The sequence below is a fragment of the Oryctolagus cuniculus genome, chromosome 2 (assembly GCF_051225735.1).
Source record: "Oryctolagus cuniculus isolate XC-2025 breed Fujian yellow rabbit chromosome 2, ASM5122573v1, whole genome shotgun sequence".
NCBI lineage: Eukaryota > Metazoa > Chordata > Mammalia > Lagomorpha > Leporidae > Oryctolagus > Oryctolagus cuniculus.
The window spans coordinates 29,780,286-29,793,214 of record NC_142868.1 but is presented as its reverse complement, the minus strand read 5'-3'; the positions used below and the strand labels follow the sequence as shown (position 1 = coordinate 29,793,214).

At 38.4% G+C, this 12,929-nt stretch overlaps 1 pseudogene; it reads right to left on the bottom strand.

The window, feature by feature from the left end:
• Window positions 1-12,929, bottom strand: part of LOC149127712 (uncharacterized) — a 141,696-nt pseudogene that overhangs the window by 127,744 nt on the left and 1,023 nt on the right.

The window sequence follows — 12,929 nt, the reverse complement described above, 5'->3', positions numbered from 1 at the left end:
CTCTGTAACTCTACTTCTCAAAATAAATAAATAAATACTTTAAAAAAGGGGATTGGTAACATGGCAAGGTATAAAATTAACACAAAAAAATCAACAGACTTTGTATACACAATGTCATGGCTGAGAAAGAACTGATAAGATTAATCCCCTTCACAATAGCAAAAAAAAAAAAAAAAAAAGCAAACTTGGAATAAGTTTAACCAAGGACAACAAAGATTTCTACGATGAAAATTATAAAACATTAAGGACAGAAATAGAAGGCACACAGACACAAATCTTTCATGTTCATGAATTGGAAGAATTAATACAATCAAAATTTCAATATTACCAAAAGCAATTTATGAATTCAGTGAGACCCAAATCAAAATGCCAAGGACGTTCTTCTCAGATCTAGAAAAAGTAATGCTGATTCATATGGGAACACAGGAGACCCCAAATAGCTAAAACAGTTTTATACAACAAAAAACAAAGTTGGAGATATCACAATATCAGATTTCAAGACATGCTAAGGGCAGTTATAATCAAAACAGCCTGATATTGACATAAAAACAGACATAGAAACAGAATGAAAACTCCAGAAATCAAACCATGCTTCTACAACCAACTAATCTGTGACAAAAGAGCTAAAAGCAATACCTGCAGCTAGAATAGTCTCTTTAACAAATGGTGCTGGGAAAACAATATCCCCATGCAGATGTATGACACAAGACCCCTACCTTACACTGTTCACAAAAATCTTTCAAAATGGATCAAAGACCTAAATCCATGACCTGATACAATCAAATTATTAGAGAACATTGGGGAAACCCTGCATGACATTGACATAGGCACAGAGTTCTTGCAAAAGACCCCAGAGCCATAAGCAATCAAAGCCAAAAATTAACAAATGGGAATTACATCAAATTGAGAAGCTTCTGTACTGCAAAAGAAACACTCAGCAAAGTGAAGAGGCAACTGACAGAATGGGAGAAAATATAAATATATGCAAACTATGCAACTGATGAAGAATCAATATTCAGATCTATGAAGAGTTCAAGAAACTAAAAAAAAAACAAAACAAATAAACCACTTAAGAAATGGGCAAAGGAATTAAGCAGACATTTTTTAAAAGAGTAAATCCAAATGGCCAACAGACACATGAAAAACTGTTCAGGATCACTAGTCATCAGGGAACTGCAAATGAAAATCACACTGAGGTTTCACCCCATTCTAATTAGAATGGCTTTCATACAGAAATCAACAAATAACAAATGCTGGCGAGGATGTGGGTCAAAAGGTCCCTAATTCACTATTGGTGGGAATGTAAGTGGTACAGCCACTTTGGAAGACAGTATGGAGATATCTCAGAAATCTGAATATGGACCTACCATATGTCCCAGTCATCCCACTTCTGGGAATTTACCTAAAGTAATAAAATGAACGAGTTTATCTGTACCCCCATGTTTATTGTAGCACAATTCACAATAGCTAAGATATGGGATAAACCCAGATTTCCATCAGCTAAAGACTGGATAAAGACATTATGGTGTATGTACATCATGGAATGCTACAGTGGTAAAAAAAAAAAAAAGTGAAATCCTGTCTATTGCAACAAAATGGACACAACTGGAAAACATCATACTTAGAAAAATAAGCTAGTCCTAAAAAGACAAATACCATGAGTTCTCCCTGACCTGTGATACCTAATAGAATGTCTAAAAGGTAATCTATAGAAGTGAAATTGACACTTTGAGATATGATGACTTTGAATAGCTCTTGTCTCGACTATTGAGGAACAATGTTGGTTTTTTATACTATTTTTTGAACTCTTTACTTAGCATAGAGCTAATCATATGTGTATAAATTTAATTGAAAATAGATCTTAGTTAAAAATAAGAGTGGGAATAGGAGAGGGAGGAAGAAGAAGGGTGAGAGAGGGAGTGGGAGGGAGGGTAGGGTAGCAAGAATCACTATGTCCTAAATTGGCATGTATGAAATGCATGAAGTTTGTATACTTTAAATAAAAGGTTTCTAGGTATAAAAAATCAAATCACAAGATATCAGTTTCATTCATCTACATTATTTTTATATTCTATATTAATTATTACATATCAGAGAAAACATATGATATTCATCTTTTTGGGACTTATTTATTTCACTATGCATAATTGTTTCCAGTAAAGTAATTTTTAATTATTATTATTTTCTCACACAGAGACAATTCAAAATATTTGATATATGCTTGAGAAAAAAGCCAGGGGAATTGATTCTGCTTTGGTTGAGGACTGCACTGGAATTATGGAAAAAAGGGGAACTATATGTGTTGCTAAATGAGTCAGAGAAAGATTTTTTCAGTGCTTTTTTGTTCTTATTTATACATTCCATCCCTTCAACATAAACTCTATTCCACAAGAAGGTACAGAAGTTTAGAGACTCGTAGAAAAGACAAAAGATTTCTTCATTGTGTTACATGAAACAATCTTAGTTGGATTCAATTCTATTTTAAATATCATAAACTCTTGGGTGTTTGGGTACAATTTCTTTCATACAGACAAACATACACATGACAATACAAATGCTGTACATTCCTGAAAAGGTAATTTCTGATGATACAGCAGAATAAAAATTCTTTAAAAAGCGAGAATCAGATAAAATAACCACCTACAGAATGTTCTAGGGAAAATGAAAAGAGGACCACTAAATAACTCATCGCATGATACAGGTAAATGGTAAGAAACAAAATGAAATAAATACAGGACTAGAATTCGTAGGCAAATTTCACGTATATACATTGAATGACATAAATAAAATATAGTAATAAGGAATATAAGTATAAATATAAAGAATATAAGTATAAATTCATCAGTTGAACTCATCTTAGAAATGCATGAACAATATAATAGTCAATCTTATTATAAGCATACACATTAAAGATTTAAAATGGAGAAGTATACAATATTCTTAATAAATGCAGCAACAGAAATCTACTACAGGGACTGCTTCTCTATACTGATCAAGAAAATATCACTTAACAATGCCTCTAATTTAGACACAGCAGGCCTTTCAGGAAAAGGAAGTGTTATTTATTCCTTCTGAAATAGGACTATCTGAAGTTCTCTATAATGTAGTTGGATAGCAAAGGTCATGAAGCCTCCAATTGAGAATGGTAATTAATAGTTTGAATTTCAAGAATCACACTCTAAAATGTTTTTGCTCAGTCTTACATTAGTAAAGAAGGATGCGATATTATGCAAAAAGACATGCAGTCACAGGTTTCTTTGTCTCATCCATATAAACTGCTACAGTCACATGTTGTATAACCATTTTTCTGTAAATGATGGATCTAAGATATGGCTATGGTCTCATAAGATTATAATGAAGCTGAAAATATCCTATGGCCTGGTGATGCTGTAGTCATTGTAACATTGTAGCTTATAATGTTACAAAATATTTAAAATTTGAAAACTATTGTATCTTAATGAATTTATCATGTTTGTGCTTATACTAGTGTGAACAAACTTACACTGCTGCCAATTATATAAAAGCATAGCAATACTATTCCATATAGTACATAATACTTGATAATGATAATAAGCAGGTTTTTACTGGTTTATATATTGACTATACTTTTATAAATATTTTAGAGAAGACTCTTTCCACTTAAAATGTTCACTGCAAAGCAATGTATTGTATTATACTGGCAGCAGCCTCACATAGCTCAGTTTTACTGTGTCTCTTGTTTGCATCATTTTATCTTGTATTTTGCTTAATTGCACATTGTATAATCATATCCCATAGGCATAAAAAATCCACTTGCCAATAGAGGTCATGTCAATCGATCGGCTAGAAACAAAATTACAAGTGAGGAAAACAATGAAGAAGGAAAATCAGTGATGGTTGTTGCTCATTAGTCAGAAGTGTCCCATTTCTCTGTACCTATGATCTTAAAAAAAATTCTTTGGCCAGCACCATGGCTAACTTGGTTAATCCTCTGCCTGCGGTGCCGGCATCCCATATGGGCACCAGATTCTAGCCTCGGTTGCTCCTCTTCCAGTCCAGCTCTCTGCTGTGGCCCGGGAGTGCAGTGGAGGATGGCCCAAGTGTTTGGGCCCCTGCGTCTGTATGGGAGACCAGGAGGAAGCATCTGGCTCCTGGCTTTGGATCTGTGCAGCACCGGCCGCTGTGGCCATTTGGGGAGTGAACCAAAAAAAGGAAAACCTTTCTCTCTGTCTCTCTCTCACTATCTGTAACTCTACCTGTCAAATAAAAAAAAATTCTCTTCATGGAAGAGAATAATACTGTCACAAATTTGGTAAGGCTTTGTATCAGATAATTCTCTATCAGGTCCTATAGAGAAGCTTTGAATGGGCATGAAGTGAATCTCTCTTAACATCATGAGAGTCATGTCCAAAGCAAAAAAAATTTTTTTGAGAAGTTGAAAAAAAAGGCTGCATCTGATTATGTCGTTGAGTTCACTGCTAGCTGTGGGTACTTTAAATTACTGAAGAGTTGTTATTCATCACATGATGTAAAAGTGGTGAGGCTTCAAATACTGATGTGAAGGCAACTGAAGAATTTTGGAAACTCTAAATAAGCTCATTGTGGAGAAAAATTACTCACTCAAGCAAATCTTCACTGTGGATAAATTTGCTGTATTCTGGCAGTGCCTGAAATGACTTCATCCATAAGCAAGCCAGATGGATGTCAGATGTTAAGGCTTCTAAGGACAAGCTAGCAGTCTCACTTGGGGTGAATGCTGCAGGCTACAAATGAAATCCTTGTATGATTTGTCCAAGGTCCTTTAAGAATATCAGTAAGCACACACCTCAATATCAACAAGATGTCAGGAAGGAGCCAGTGCCTCTTCCAAGATGCCTTCCTGAATGGATATAATGATGAAAAAAAGAAGCACTCTTTGTAAAACGCCTGCCTTTTAATGTTATTATTTTTGTTGATTATGGTACTGTAATACTCCTTTATTGGTTTTATTGATGATCTTGCCTTTGAACATGCAATGAACATCAAGTAAATAGATTAATGGAACCAAAGTTGGCTTTCATTTTTAATACAAGAATCTTCACTCAAAAAATAAATGTTTCACCCAAACTCATTTCATTTAAAATGATGATGAAAATAATAATTAACAGCAAAGGATAAAGTAGTCATTTTATTAGCTGTGATTGGTGAATAGATGATGAGTTACTTAATAATTTGTGGGTAAATAGGATATCAATCCTTTATGCAATATTGTTTCCCTAATATCATTATACGTTAAGAGTTTAAGATACAGTGTGGTATTTACTTTAATTGAAAAATACACACACACATATATGTACAATCTTGAGTTTTCAGCAAACAGAAATGAGTTCAGCAATGACATGAACTCAAAAATGTAAGAAATCGATCTGGTAGCCAGTACCTTTGAGTATATGGATAGCAAATAAACAAAAACAAAGAAGTGAAACAAAGCAAAACAAAACAAACAACATTACAGTTTGAATACTACAAATGAACTTTAATTCTTTTTCAGTGGAGTTTAACATTTACTTGTGATTGATAACTCAGAACATGTCATTCTTTACATATTACTCCAAGATTACTCACATTTAATGTGACACTGAGTTACAGGTATCATATAATATTCAATTAAACCTACCTGCGAAGCCCAGTAATGGGTACCTAGTTTATTTGTAATGTCTGTATAGAAGAAATAGGCATGGGTAAAGTGATATTTAAGTATTTATTTTCTGCTACAGATTTAGGTTATTGATTATGGGACTAGAAATTTAGTAAAATATTGATGACTATTTTAATCTATGTCAAAAGTGCACTAAGCAGTAGAAAGAGAACTTCAAGTTAGATTGTTTTATGATAGAACATCTAATGTTGAAGTAGAAGGTAGAAAATATGAAAAAGATCAGTTAAAAGTTCCTTGTGATACATACATACATAAGAAAATGGAAGACTGTCATGAATTCTCTCCTTTTTTGAAATTTATTGACAACATATGCTTCTTATCTGAGTCTACTGTCTTAAAGAAAATGTACACTCAAATTGCATCATAATTAACACCTTAAAATGCAAAATGCCAGCCTACTCAAGAAGGGAAATGGTGTATGTCAAATCTGAAGCTAGTTTAACTCTGGGTTTATCTATTGTCTTCACTTTTTTTTTTTTTTAGCTTTTATTTAATGAATATAAATTTCCAAAGTACAGCTTATGGATTACAATGGCTTCCCCCCCATAACGTCCCTCCCACCCACAACCCTCCCCTTTCTCACTCCCTCTCCCCTTCCATTCACATCAAGATTCATTTTCGATTCTCTTTATATACAGAAGATCAGTTTAGCATACATTAAGTAAAGATTTCAACAGTTTGCTCCCACACAGAAACATAAAGTGAAAAACACTGTTTGAGTACTAGTTATAGCATTAAATCTCAATGTACAGCACACTAAGGACAGAGATCCTACATGAGGAGTAAGTGCACAGTGACTCCTGTTGTTGACTTAACAATGTGACACTCTTGTTTATGGCCTCAGTAATCACCCTAGGCTCTTGTCATGACCTGCCAAGGCTATGGAAGCCCCCTGAGTTCACCAACTCTGATCATATTTAGACAAGGCCATGGTCAAAGTGGAAGTTCTCTCCTCCCTTCAGAGAAAGGTACCTCCTTCTTTGATGACCTGTTCTTTCCACTGGGATCTCACTCGCAGAGATCTTTCATTTAGGGTTTTTTTTTTTTTTTTTTTTTCCCCAGAGTGTCTTGGCTTTCCATGCCTGAAATACTCTCATGGGCTTTTCAGCCGGATCCACATGCCTTAAGGGCTGATTCTGAGGCCAGAGTGGTGTTTAGGACATCTGCCATTCTATGGGTCTGCTGTGTATCTCACTTCCCATGTTGGATCGTTCTCTCCCTTTTTGATTCTATCAGCTAGTATTTGCAGACACTACTCTTGTTTATGTGATCCTATTGTCTTCACTTGTATTGATCTTCTTTATTGCTTATTTATCTATAATTCCCTTAAATATTAATATGTTGAAAATCTATAACATGCTTAAATGTTAACAAATCTATATCTTTATAGATGCTTCCTTTTATCTATTATAATTGCCCACCTTTGCACTTTGGCAAATAATTTGCCCTTCCAGAAAACTCTTCTCAAATAGGCCCTGAATCTTGGGCATTTGTGTTTGTCTCTGTGTTGTCCAATACTAGAAAAGTTGAACTAAGTCCATTTAAACAGTATCCACAACACTCCAGATCAGAGCACTCTCAATACCTGATTGGGTTTCTCATCCTCCATCATGCCCTAGGTGAAATCTGATGATCATCAGTATGTAAGGTAGCTTCTTTAACAAGAATACATCTTTTCATTTGGTGTTCAGAATTGACTCATGCTCTATCCTGGGTCTATTCCTCTTGTAGTTCTAAATAACATCTGGCTTCACCACTTTCACTACTATCCAACTCTGTTTCTTCCTTGATAGCTAACATTACTCAACTAATTTTTCATTTGAATTGAATTGAAGGTGGTTTATTAATCCTTTCCTCAGGTGATTATGCAAAATAAAGTTAAAAAGTGAAACACACACAAAAAAAGCACGGTGAATTAAAAACTGAGGGAGAGGGAATGGGAGAGGAGGAGGGGGTTGGGGAGGTCAGAGACAGAGGGAGATATTTTTGTTCCCTGGTTCACTTCACAAATGATCTCAACAGCCAGGGCTGTGGCAGGTAGAAGCTGGGAGCCAGGAGCTTCTTCTGAGACTCTCATTTGGGTGCAGGAGTCCTAGCACTTGGGCCATCTTCCTTGGTTTCCCGGGCCATTAACAAGATGCTGGGGCTGGCACGGTGGCTCACTAGGCTAATCCTCCGCCTGCGGCGCCGGCACCCCAGGTTCTAGGCCCAGTTGGGCCATCAGTTTCTGTCCCGGTTGCTCCTCTTCCAGTCTAGCTCTCTGCTGTGGCCCAGGAGGGCAGTGGAGGATGGCCCAAGTGCTTGGGTCCCTGCACCCACGTGGGAGACCGGGAGGAAGCAGCAGGCTCCTGGCTTCGGATTGTGGCAGCGCTGGCCGTGACAGCCATTAGGGGAGTGAACCAACAGAAGGAGGACCTTTCTCTCTGTAGTGGAGCAGCCAGGACTCGAATTGGTGCCCATATCGGATGCTGGTGCTGCAGGCAGTGGCTTAACCCGCCATGATGGGCGATTGATTCAGCAGTTCACATACTTCTTGGGATGCATCCATCTTGGAGCCTGGGTTTCAGTCCCCTCTGTGCACCTGATTCCGGCATCCTGCTACTGTATACTCTGAGAAGCAGCAGATGATGGCTCAAATAGCTAGGTCCGTGCCACACATGTGGGGGACCTACACTGAATTCCTGGCTCTTGCCTTTGGCACTCAGATCAGCCCTAGCTATTGCATGAATTGCTAGATGAAATATCCCTTTCTTCTTTCCCTCTTTGTTGACCCTTCCCTCTCACTTACACACACACACACACACACACACACTGTTCACTTACTCTCTTTCTCTCTCTGCCTTTCAAACAAATAAATTAAAAAATATACAATTTTATGAGTGCAGTGGAGGATGGCCCAAGTCCTTGGGCCCTGAACCCCATGGGAGACCAGGAGAAGCACCTGGCTCCTGCCATCGGATCAGCGCGGTGTGCCGGCCGCAGTGCGCTGGCCGCGGCAGCCATTGGAGGGTGAACCAACGGCAAGGGAAGACCTTTCTCTCTCTTTCTCTCTTTCTCACTGTCCACTCTGCCTGTCAAAAAATATATATATGTATATATATACAATTTTATGTTCAGAATGTCTAGAAAATAATTTGGGGATGAAAAGGAATATAATTCAAATGAGAAACTGTGGGGTTATTAAGAGAGAAAAGGAATTCATTTATACTAAAACTTTTTAACCTTGGTTCACCCATAGTCAGTGCAAGTGAAATATGTCATTAATAACCATGCTGAGAAATTGAGGCAGGTAACATTGATTTACACTAAATATTTTTATATTCATAGTATTTTGGAGATATAGGGCCCCTAAGTAATTATCTGGCTCTTCCAAAAATAGGTGTTTAAATGTTTTTTCCAAGGAGAGTATTTCTATCATTATTCCTCCTACAGTTAATGAAAAAAATGCCTTTCCAGATGTTTTGTTGAGCTGCAGGAAGAAATTCCATTTTTCTCCTCATCCTTTTCTGCTTAATAATATACTCATAGCAATCATGACAATACTGTTCTTCATCACTTAATAATATGTTTGCAGAGTATCATTATTGATTTAAATAAAATTAAATCACAAATGATGCATATGACCTATCTGTAATAAGAAATAGGTATTCAAATTAGTTAACATTAATATGTTACTTTTACCTTTGTCCTGTACATTCTGCGTATCAACTCAGTTCCAAATGATGTGGAATATGATAGCAGTGCCTTTATTTAAAAGATGACAAACATCACAATTAGCCCTTAAGATAGCTAAGAAATCACATTTTGTGTTTTCTTTCATTAAAATGTCTTCTCTTATTGCATACCTACCAATGTAGCAGACATTTTCATCATATGCTTTTCATGTAAATGAATATGAGGTTAATGTCTAACATTTATTTACACTTCAGTGGCAACAGTTTTATACAAGAAGCCATAAGAAATAATGTCTTTGCTGGAGACCTTTAAGTCAGGGCCTTGTACTCTACCTCTCGGTTATGGTAGAAATGTTTTGATGGTAATAGGAGATACATAATCATGTTTTTACAGTAAAATCAGAATTTACAGTTAGTAGGTACTTAGTAGTATGACAAAGTTAATTATTATTTTAAAGATTGATTTATTTTACTTGAAAGTCAGAGTTACACAGAGAGAAGGAGAGGCAGAGAGAGAGAAGTCTTCCATCTGTTGGTTCACTCCCCAGTTGGCAGCAATGGCTGGAGCTGCGCTGATCCGAAACCACGAGCCAGGAGTTTCTTCCAGGTCTTTCATGCGGGTGCAGGGGCCCAAGGGTTTGGGCCATCTTCTACTGTTTTCCCAGGCCATAGCAGAGAGCTGGGTTGAAAGTGGAGAAACTGGGTCTCAAACCAGCACCTACATGGGATGCCAGCACTGCAGGCAGTGGCATCATCCACTATGCAACAGCACCAGCCCTGACAGTTAATTATGATGTAAATATCAGTAGAGACTTCTTTTTTTTTCTTCTTCTTCTTCTTCTTCTTTTTTTTTTTTTTTTTTGACAGGCATAGTTAGACAGAGAGAGAGACAGAGAGAGAAAGGTCTTCCTTTTTCTGCTGGTTCACCCCCAAAATGGCCTCCGCTGCTGGCATGCTGGGCCGATCCGAAGCCAGGAGCCAGGTACTTCTCCTGGTCTCCCAAGCAGGTGCAGGGCCCAAGGACCTGGCCCATCCTCTACTGCCTTCCCAGTCCCCAGCAGAGAGCTGGACTGGAAGAGGAGCAACCAGGACAGAACCAGCGCCCCAACCGGGACTAGAACCCAGGGTGCAAGCACCGTTGGTGGAGGATTAGCCTAGTGAGCTGTGGTGCCAGCCAGTAGAGACTTCTATTTGAAATGTTTCCACCTGAAGTAATTTTTAGCATCTGCCATCCGAATCCAAATTTGTTAGCAGGAATCCCCTTTCTAATTCTGATGAATCCTATTATCTTGAACAAAGAAGTATTCATTTATTCTAGATTTTATAGTAAAACACTTAAATTAGGTGCTCCATTGTTTATGATATTGTGATGAGAGCATGAAGTAAGTAAACTTATTGGTATGTTTCAGAATGCACAAATGGCCTGGGTACCTGTTCTAGTCTGTTTTATGTTTCTGTAACAAAATGCTTGGTGTTGGCTGGTGTATAAAGAAAAGAGGTTTATTTGGCTTATCATTCAGTGACTAAACAGCTTGATGTCAGTTTCTGCAGAGGACAACCCTGGCTGCACCACAATATGGCAGCGGATATCACAATATAGGAACATCTGTGCTCACTGGGTGCAAGAAAGCATTAGAGTGTGCCAAAGCATTTGAGCTTCTTTTATAAAAGAATCTATACTCATGAAAATGAATCCAGCCCATGAAACCTGACCCACTTTGTGATAAGACATTAATTGCTTCCCTGCCAGCGGGGTGGTGATGTTTTCATGAACTAATTACCTTCCACTTGGCCCCACTTCTTAAAGATCCACTGCCTCTTGATAGCATTATTTTGATAACCAAGCTTTCTGCACATGAATCTTTGGGAGACAAATCATATCTGAATCATAATAGTATCAATGGCTAATTTTGTGTAGGGACAGCATTCTATTTTCTTCCTTGATGTTTTGGAGATACGGGAGACTATAATTAGTTGCATTATTTATTATCTTCAGCTACTCTCTTTCCTATATAAGCTTGGCAGGTGACTATACTATGTGCCAATCAATGAAATAACTTTTCTATGTAGAGTGGACCTTGCTTTCCAGTTTAAAATTGATTTTAAAAGACAGTAACCATATATTTTGTAGTAAATATCATAAGAAAAATGAAACATTATATGAGATAGGATAGTTGATTATAAAGTACTTGATTAAGGTCATTCATAGGAGGTGATGATGAATCATTTCAATTAACAGAGCAATTAGAAGAAAAATATCAGCTATTTAAATGGTGCACGTGTTTGTGGGTTGCTGGCTTTCATGGCAGTGATAGCAGTATGTGCAAAGGCCCTGAATCAGGGTTTACAGGACTAAGAAGAAATCCTTCGACTGTACTTGAGTGGAAATGATGACACCATTTAAAGTGAGAGGTAATCAGTGGATAATCACCCACAGCTTTTAAAAATATATAAAGAAAATTGGATATGTAAGGACAATTGGAAACTTTATGTGTATTCTGAACAAGGGATGTTTTCAAACTAACATCTGTGTGTTCTGTGGGGAGCTGATTAAAAAGGTAGAAGTACAGAGAGTTGCTGGGAATATAAATATGGTGAGTGGGCTATATTAGAGATAAGCTTAGGTAGAACAGACAAATTTAATCACTAATTATTAGATTTGGGAATGAGTGAATAGGAAGTTTTTTTTTTTTTTTTTTTTTTTTTTTTTTTATTTGACAGGTAGAGTTACAGACAGTGAGAGAGAGAGAGACAGAGAGAAAGGTCTTTCTTCCGATGGTTCACCCCTCAAATGGCCAGAACGGCCGACGCTGCGCCAATTCAAAGCCAGGAGCCAGGTGCTTCTTACTGGTCTCCCATGCAGGTGCATCCTCCACTGCCTTTCCAGGCCACAGCAGAGAGCTGGACTGGAAGAGGAGCAACCGGGACTAGAACCCAGCGCCCATATGGGATGCCGGCTCCACAGGTGGGAGGATTAACCAAGTGAGCCACGGCGCCAGCCCCGAACAGGAAGTTTCAATTGTGGACTCATCCTGTGAGGCCTACACTGTCGGGATGGTGGAGTGACACGGTTCTTCGACATGAAGCACTGGAGCCAGGTTTCAGTGAACATGTCTGTTTATTAATAATCAAGCACAAGCTTTAAAGGACAGGCAGAGGCGGCCGGTGCCGCGGCTCACTAGGCTAATCCTCCGCCTAGCGGCGCCGGCACACCGGGTTCTAGTCCCGGTCGGGGCGCCGGATTCTGTCCCGGTTGCCCTTCTTCCAGGCCAGCCCTCTGCTGTGGCCAGGGAGTGCAGTGGAGGATGGCCCAGGTGCTTGGGCCCTGCACCCCATGGGAGACCAGGAAGGGCACCTGGCTCCTGGCTCCTGCCATCGGATCGGCGCGGCGCGCCGGCCGCGGCGGCCATTGAGGGGTGAACCAACGGCAAAGGAAGACCTTTCTCTCTGTCTCTCTCTCTCACTGTCCACTCTGCCTGTCAAAAATAAAAATTAAAAAAAAAAAAATAAAGGACAGGCAGAGGGGACATAGCTAGTTCAGGGCAACACTAATTCTATAGGATAATGCTGATATTGGC